Source organism: Sinohyriopsis cumingii, unplaced genomic scaffold, assembly GCF_028554795.1.
Source record: "Sinohyriopsis cumingii isolate HCF-2022 unplaced genomic scaffold, ASM2855479v2 utg002914l, whole genome shotgun sequence".
Taxonomy (NCBI): Eukaryota; Metazoa; Mollusca; class Bivalvia; order Unionida; family Unionidae; genus Sinohyriopsis; species Sinohyriopsis cumingii.
The window spans coordinates 43596-53152 of record NW_028316335.1 but is presented as its reverse complement, the minus strand read 5'-3'; the positions used below and the strand labels follow the sequence as shown (position 1 = coordinate 53152).

At 35.1% G+C, this 9557-nt stretch overlaps 1 non-coding gene across 1 annotated transcript; it reads right to left on the bottom strand.

The window, feature by feature from the left end:
• Nucleotides 1-3479: 3479 nt before the first annotated feature.
• On the bottom strand, nt 3480-3561 carry Trnas-gcu (transfer RNA serine (anticodon GCU)). Its single transcript has one exon. It is a non-coding gene; the product is annotated as a tRNA-Ser (tRNA).
• Nucleotides 3562-9557: the final 5996 nt, after the last annotated feature.

The following is a 9557-nucleotide window of genomic DNA, read 5'->3' as shown; positions in this document are numbered from 1 at the left end:
AAAGAAAACAAACGGAACTTTTATTTAATTCATCAGGCAGTCTCTGTTGAATTCTGCAGACAGCTCCAATTTCAACATTGTGATCACGTTATCTTAATTTTGGGAACTAGTGCTGGAGCTCAGTTAGAATAACACTTTGTCTAAAATTAAAACTTATTACACAGAGGTGATACTAAATTGTATGACTTCTGTTCATGTATAGCACAAATGTTTTACTCGCTTTTAAGTAGCTTGATTGTCCGTAAACCAGCCGCTGTTTCCTTTTGGAGTAGGGTATTTTGTTTTGGAAACATTTACTCACTAGAAAAAATACATTTGCCACTCTAGTATCACCCTTAACGTTCAACTGGTATTATATATAGCATTACCGATAGAGAACAGCCTTATCAGAGAGAAGTTTTAATCGGAAAGAATGGTGTTAGATGCACACTGCATTTAACACTGTCTTTAATATCGGCTGAATAAAAATTTGACCAAATCCAAAATTTATGTGAATGAGACAAACTTTTGACTCTGTCAAAAACGTTGCTTTTATCAATTTTTAAGGTATATCCCTCGATGTTGTCCCTCTAGGTCATAGCAATGACATCTCCTACAGTGAATGCTGTATCAGCAATATCCCTTCAAATTATAGAGCATGTCTGAATTAGAGGCATAATTTTGGGTAATACCCATTTCAAACCATGAGCCATAACCCTCGTCAAAATAGTATCATCTACATTAAATAGTCTCATAGGTCGCCAATATTTCCAGCTTCTTTAGTCGCTCTTGGTGTTGTAAAAAATGATATTGTATCAAATCTCACTGTCCATGACGTAATTGATTCCTTGTTAACGATCTGAAGAAGAAAAAATCTCTAACAGGTTATCATATTCATAATTTAAAACGTTGTAAAATACAACTACTTTATCGATTTAACCAGACCAAAATATCTAATTTTAGACATTATATTTATAGCTGCATGTATTTTATCAACCCTTGTATGACCCTACTCAAATACGTATCATCAGCAGGTACGGATGAATTTACCAAGATTAAAACTGATTCTTTACAACTCTCATCAACTGTGTTCGATAATTACAAAATACAATAAAACTTATAAATGCATTTTAATATTTGATTTTCATTTGAAACAAGTGAGCCAAAGTCATCAATGGATTCATTAATAACATTTCGCTTTTGTTGATATTTTTCAGGATTTGGAAAGTATTTGCTATTTGCGTCACTTTCAATCACCAAACTGGATTAAAATCTCGGTATAACACCTCAAAACAATTTTATTTCTTAGTCACTTCATTGTTGTTCGAGTTCTTCCTATGTATTGATATCAAATGAATCTTTAGCGGTAAATTTTACAGAAAATAGAATCATTTTGTCTTGACATCTATACAATTCTTGGAAACTTTCTTTCTTTCTCTTCGTACTGTATAGGAGCGAGAATTCTTACTTTTATATTTTGCATTATCCACTAAGTGAGTTGTTCACTAAAATATTTTACTCTTTCCCTCAATAATAATAGATTTCACTCTACATACCTATTCATCATTACAAACATTATCTAATTTAAGTAAGTGCCTAATTTCTTCGTTGCATGTAGTTATTTTAGGATCGATCTCATAATGATGTACATGCATAACAAAATATTTTGCATACCAATATATAATTTGGAGGAATTTAAGATATAATCCATCCTGCACTGCCATAGTTCGCATAGTACCATTCTCTCTTGATCTCCAAAGATCGTAAATATTGCTATCAACTGTAATTATGAAGCTCTCGAATAGCAATATCATCGATACGTATGTGTTTGTTATGCTGATCAATTGCAGCTATTGTAACCACCTACCAAGGTAGTGCTATAACTCGTATTGGTCTCCACAATTGTTGCACACGGTATTAGTGGATCAGATACTGTTTTATATGCAACGTGCACTCCATAAAGTCGGCATTTGGATATAACTTCTAGAAACCTAAGATCGTTGTGTTCACCGAAAAGTCGTCTGACTACAAACGAAACAAGTGAAAATGGTTCTTGGATTTTGAGAGTGCTCCAGAAACAGCAGTTATGTAGACATTTTGGTGTTAACGTGTCTAAGTATAGCAGATTATATACAAAACTTAAAGAGGTTAAAGATAAACTTGCAAGTACGTTATTGGTTTTATTAATATTGGAGTACACAGGTATGGAATTAGTCGGCTCACAAATTATATTTTCCATGAAACTACCGCGATTCCATGAACGTTGTATTATTGTGAAACTTAATTTAACCCTAGCCCTCAGAATATAAGTGAACTGGAGAGAGTCCATTGCTTGTGCGCTATACATCTGGAAGGTATTACGTTCACATGTTCATACTTGATGTACCTGTGTACCTTTTAGAAGAAGAAATAAGTAGAAATTAGAAAGAATATGAAGAGGAATATCTATACCCCGGTCAACATAGACACCAATCTGATAAAATCAGATCTCCGCTGTCCTACGTGAAGATGTGACGACGACCACTGAAGAATGACATTCAGGTGACCATTACATTAGCCAATGGAAATGCAACTTTCAAAAAATCTGAAAGTGAATCAAATCGTTCGATACACATTCATCCTTTTCACCCACGGTGCTCTTTCTCAAAACGCAAAGATATTAGACCTCATCTGACTGGTTGATAAAATTAGCAATTATGGTAATAGCATAGGTACCAGAATATGCCTTCTAAGCGATCGCTGTCAGATCTTCATTTGGTAACAGCGGAGATCTGATTTTAATCAGTTTGGTACACAGGTACTTAAAGTATGAACAGGTGAAAGGACAGCTACATAAACGAACATTTTCCCCGTCATTTCTTCTACACTTCTGATAACATCAGTTTCTTTGACCTTCTTAACATTAACCGCAATTGTAGATTGTTGTCCAAGACTATCCGAGTATACAAACGTACAGTCTCCTGTTACTTAAAATTTGACCATCGTTTTAATGGGTATTACACACACTTCTAGTAAACAGACACATACGCGTGTGCTTTGGTGCCGTTTTGGAATTTTGGAAACAACTCACCCCTTACCCTCCCAAACCTTAACTTGATCCCTTTTGCCTTGCTCGCAACCCTAAATGTTTCTGCTAATCGGCCGATTCGCGGCATTGATATTTGGCTACACTTCCCGCATGCATGTTAGCACTACTGGGACTTTATTTCAATGCCAAGAAATGTTGTTGTTTTTTTTTTTCTCCTGTGGGAGATAAAATGTTCCACACGCACAAAAAGTACAACTCGATTATAAATATGCAGCCGGAACAGGTCAATACACAAACCTGTCACAAACATGCACAAAACGTCAGTCCATTCAAGACACAAACCACCAAAAAAAAATCATGGAGACATCATTAGGCGTGTTTTCTTTCTGACGTGACGATATCACATTACAATATTGATGAATACGGTTTGTAGTCATAACTAAAAGTTCTACACATCAGATAAAATGTATATCGACGAAGATGGGATTCGAACCCACGCGGGGAGACCCCAATGGATTAGCAGTCCATCGCCTTAACCACTCGGCCACCTCGTCCGGTGTATTTTGATGAGTACACTATTTATGTAGGGAGTGATCTATAGCTACCTGGCCTAAACCACACACAACTTTTGTCTGATATTCACGATTCAATATATGTCTTTTTCAGACAGAAAAAAATTCTAACCGTCGAACCATCCTAGCTCTAACTGATGTGCACATAAAGAACCTAGTGCATGATATTCTTTCAAAGAAGAAATATATATCTTCAGGTAAATTAAAACAATTCTCCTGGCTGGGAGAAAACTCAACATTACCCACCTACCCACCCAATAAACAGAAACAAATACATGGTCGGTCCCTTAGTGAGCAAGCATGTTCATATCAATGGATTGTTAGGCAAGGGAAAAAACTCGTACGAACATTCGTTGTATTCATCACTTCGGTAAGTATTACATCAGATAAGTGAATATCAGTTCCATTTTTTTAAAGTTATAAAAATCAATGTTTTCTAACAGCAGAGCCGAGTGGCCGAGTGGTCTAAAGCGCTCTCCGTCACGGATCACTGCCATCTCACCTCTGTCTGCGTGGGTTCGAGTCTCGGGCTCGGCCAATGTGGACATGTGAGAAAGCTTGCCGGTAGCTTCTCGTGGGTCGGTGGTTCTTTCCGGGGTTTTCCCGGGTTCTTCCTCCACCATTAATACTGGCCGCCATGTATAGCCTATCTTGTGCTGAAAAATGGCGTTAAACCCTATAACAACAACAATAACAACTAACAGCAGAGTGGCGCAGTGGAAGCGTGCTGGGCCCATAACCCAGAGGTCCGTGGATCGAAACCACGCTCTGCTAATCACTTTTATTTGGTTTTTGTTTTTTGTTTTTAATTTTAAATTCATAACATCAAATTATCATTTATCTTCAGGCACAAAAATATAAATAAAAGGCACATTCAGTAAATATGTATCTGATTTCATATATAAAATGTGGGTCAATGTAATTTATTTTTCACGCTTCAATGACGGCTTTTTTGGTGCGAATTTGGACCTTCTACACCGTTCTAGCAATAATAAAATGTCAAATGTACATGCAGCTAAAGTGAAATATAACAAAAGGTCAAGGTAACATTACTTTCACCCTTAAGCCATGTATTTTGTTGAGATCCTATATAGAAGTTGATACATGCATGTAAAATATTAAGTTCTTTTCTTTGGCACTGTATCAATTATTGTAGAGAATTTAAAGGTACAGAAAACAATTTGTCAAGGACATGATACAAGCAAAAGAAAAACAATGTGGCATGTAATGATATAGCATTGGAACGTTCGACAGTGATCAGGTGGACAAGCCTCCCCGTGTTTCCCACCCCACCGCCGGCATCACCCTTCCCCACCCCCAGACAAAAATGAGTGTTTGTCTCCCTGGCCCTCACTAGCTGCTAAATCCCACAGTCAGCTTGCGGTCTTCTTTGCGCTCCCTGTGAAAAATACATACTGAACCACCCCTGCGATCCCACCCAAAAGTGCCGAAAAGTTTTGACCTCTGACATGACATTGCCATATTAAAAATGGAATTTATTTTGTTTCAATTTTTCGTTAATCCGTACACTATGTGCTCTTAAAAGGCAAATTTACACATTTCCAGTGATTACATGTTTCCAAACTTGATATCCTGCTCCGGAAGGAAACGGAGGCTGGTTCTCGAAAATTAAACTTTAGATGAGCCTGTAAAATAATTGTGGTGTATATGAATAGAGGTCATACAATTTGCTATCAATTTTGGGATACATAGTATTTCTTCAATTGGTCACGGTGGGGTTTGATTCTTTTGTGTCATTCTAAAGGTATACTTTCTATTATACAATTGTAAGTTTTCTGTATTTTTCGCTTTGATCTCAGGATTTGATTCACAAACAACGTCCTAAACACAAACAATTCCTGCCTTTATAAGTTATGTGAACATGAATATTTTCCAACCACATGAATTATCAGAATTTAAAATGAGAGGTTGTTCAAATACAGCCAGAAACATCGATATTCATGTTGACATTATATCAAATGTGTTCCCATGCACAAAAACATTTGTCTGTGAAACATATGGAGGACATTTAAGTGCTGCTTATTTAAGGACATGAAAAATAAGTCCCTTTCAACTTCATATTTAGAACAGTAGATAAACAGTTATCAAGGGTATAAGAATAATAATACTAATACTAATAATAATAATAATAATAATAATAATAATAATAATAATAAATTAAGAAGAATGGCACATTTGGTTGTGAAAGTCCCATCTGATATATGCTCCTTAGTAAAACGCAATCCTCCTTTCGGATTCGCCATTTATTCAATTGTTGCAGGAGGGGGTCAATCGTTTTTCTTTTGTCGAACCAAGGGAGGCAACTAATGGAACTAGAACGTTCATTATAAACAATTGATTAGGTAGTCAACTAATGCAGCTAAGAGGTTAGTGTTGTTGTTTCCATAAAATGTTTTACCGGGGTGTACTAGACTTTATGACTGCCTTAAATCCCAAACACGCCCATATATCATTGTCATAAATAAGATGTATCAATTATTTTCTACTACTCGATATCGGATTATTTTAAACAAGGAAATGTGTCTTTCTCAATGAAACAATATGTGACTTTGCATAATCCGATCGAGAGCTATCTGCAATGTGTTGTTCGATTCAAGCTACCCTGTCTATAATTACGGCAAATTGGACATTCAGTTATTTGTGAGACGCATTGACATCGAAAGACAAACTGACTGAAGAGAGTTTTGGAGTATGAATCTCTGGTCACAAGAAATCTACGTCAGCGCGGAATGAATAGATGTGATCATGTGACTAGCTTTAGAAATACGCCCTACCTATGCTTAGGACATAACAACTTTCACGATCCAATCAGTCAACGAAAAAACAAAATGTCTTTCTATGTAGTTGTGCCGAAAGTTTCAAATTTGTATGAGGTTACGTTGCCAAATAAAGAGTATAATCTAAAGTGGAATTGGCAGTGATAACTATGACTGTACTTCCTCATATTCTGACACTATTATTGTATAAATACGTCGCCTACCTGCACACGTTTCCGACGAAGAGATAGGTATCAAGATAAGAGAATACGGAGTGGAATTCCTATCTCCCATTCAGGATAGATACTACCCTAGAAATCGTGTGACAGACGTGACGCATTTTTGTTTTGGATATTTAATTTTGATTGTTTGTTATTTTTTAAATATTTATTATTTGTTATTTCATGTTTTATTTCGTATTCTAGAGAAATTATTTGTTACATTTTACAATACTTGCTGGTTTTACATCTTTTCTATTACTTAGGTTAAGAACATAGATTTGTAATATTATGTAAAATACAGTTTTCCAAAAGAGATAAAATCTTAGCCCTACAGTCGGAAGCATCAAACTGTAAGTGACCATTAGTTCGTTAAGTTATTGCATGATAATCAAGTAAAGGTGCGCTCTTTTTGTCTTGACCCGGGTCGCATGATGACAGATTGCACAGATTTCGTGTGCCACAAGTGTTGGAAACAGCGTCATGTTCCTAGGAAGTACAAAAGGCCAAGCTCTGACAATTGTGGAAATTTTCTTTATTTGTGTTCATGTGGGAAATATGACTTAAGAAATACAACTGCCTAAAGATGTTACATGCTAAATGATTAAATTGAAGAAATTAATTACCGAATTGCTGACGTTGCCACAAAGGAAGATAGATTGGGGATTCAAGTTGTAGAAGATGATGAACACGAGGTTGATGAAGTAATACAGGGTGCAGATGGTGAAGAAAGAGGTGATGAAACTGATCAAGAAAAAGCTTTTCACAGAGTCAACCATTCATACTGGTATCTCTTTTACGACAATTCGGGTTTGGTGACAGTTTTAGTTAATGGATACAAATATTTTATATTGAAATTAGAAACAGTGTTAAATGCATTTAATGAAAGCCTTTTCAATTAAACATTCAGTCCTCCAAAGTTGCCCTATACTAACTATACTATATTTATTTGAAGCGGAACATTTAGGGCTCGCTATAATTATAAATTATTATGTCAATGTTGCTCTATTTCTATTGTCTAGCAGTACAAGTAAAGTCTTTCAACATGCCGATGGTACAACCATGACATTAGCAAAGAAAGAATCTATTAATCAATCATTTATTGTACTTGGTTTATATTGTAAAGGATCTGGTTCAAAAGGGAATAAAGAAAACAAACGGAACTTTTATTTAATTCATCAGGCAGTCTCTGTTGAATTCTGCAGACAGCTCCAATTTCAACATTGTGATCACGTTATCTTAATTTTGGGAACTAGTGCTGGAGCTCAGTTAGAATAACACTTTGTCTAAAATTAAAACTTATTACACAGAGGTGATACTAAATTGTATGACTTCTGTTCATGTATAGCACAAATGTTTTACTCGCTTTTAAGTAGCTTGATTGTCCGTAAACCAGCCGCTGTTTCCTTTTGGAGTAGGGTATTTTGTTTTGGAAACATTTACTCACTAGAAAAAATACATTTGCCACTCTAGTATCACCCTTAACGTTCAACTGGTATTATATATAGCATTACCGATAGAGAACAGCCTTATCAGAGAGAAGTTTTAATCGGAAAGAATGGTGTTAGATGCACACTGCATTTAACACTGTCTTTAATATCGGCTGAATAAAAATTTGACCAAATCCAAAATTTATGTGAATGAGACAAACTTTTGACTCTGTCAAAAACGTTGCTTTTATCAATTTTTAAGGTATATCCCTCGATGTTGTCCCTCTAGGTCATAGCAATGACATCTCCTACAGTGAATGCTGTATCAGCAATATCCCTTCAAATTATAGAGCATGTCTGAATTAGAGGCATAATTTTGGGTAATACCCATTTCAAACCATGAGCCATAACCCTCGTCAAAATAGTATCATCTACATTAAATAGTCTCATAGGTCGCCAATATTTCCAGCTTCTTTAGTCGCTCTTGGTGTTGTAAAAAATGATATTGTATCAAATCTCACTGTCCATGACGTAATTGATTCCTTGTTAACGATCTGAAGAAGAAAAAATCTCTAACAGGTTATCATATTCATAATTTAAAACGTTGTAAAATACAACTACTTTATCGATTTAACCAGACCAAAATATCTAATTTTAGACATTATATTTATAGCTGCATGTATTTTATCAACCCTTGTATGACCCTACTCAAATACGTATCATCAGCAGGTACGGATGAATTTACCAAGATTAAAACTGATTCTTTACAACTCTCATCAACTGTGTTCGATAATTACAAAATACAATAAAACTTATAAATGCATTTTAATATTTGATTTTCATTTGAAACAAGTGAGCCAAAGTCATCAATGGATTCATTAATAACATTTCGCTTTTGTTGATATTTTTCAGGATTTGGAAAGTATTTGCTATTTGCGTCACTTTCAATCACCAAACTGGATTAAAATCTCGGTATAACACCTCAAAACAATTTTATTTCTTAGTCACTTCATTGTTGTTCGAGTTCTTCCTATGTATTGATATCAAATGAATCTTTAGCGGTAAATTTTACAGAAAATAGAATCATTTTGTCTTGACATCTATACAATTCTTGGAAACTTTCTTTCTTTCTCTTCGTACTGTATAGGAGCGAGAATTCTTACTTTTATATTTTGCATTATCCACTAAGTGAGTTGTTCACTAAAATATTTTACTCTTTCCCTCAATAATAATAGATTTCACTCTACATACCTATTCATCATTACAAACATTATCTAATTTAAGTAAGTGCCTAATTTCTTCGTTGCATGTAGTTATTTTAGGATCGATCTCATAATGATGTACATGCATAACAAAATATTTTGCATACCAATATATAATTTGGAGGAATTTAAGATATAATCCATCCTGCACTGCCATAGTTCGCATAGTACCATTCTCTCTTGATCTCCAAAGATCGTAAATATTGCTATCAACTGTAATTATGAAGCTCTCGAATAGCAATATCATCGATACGTATGTGTTTGTTATGCTGATCAATTGCAGCTATTGTA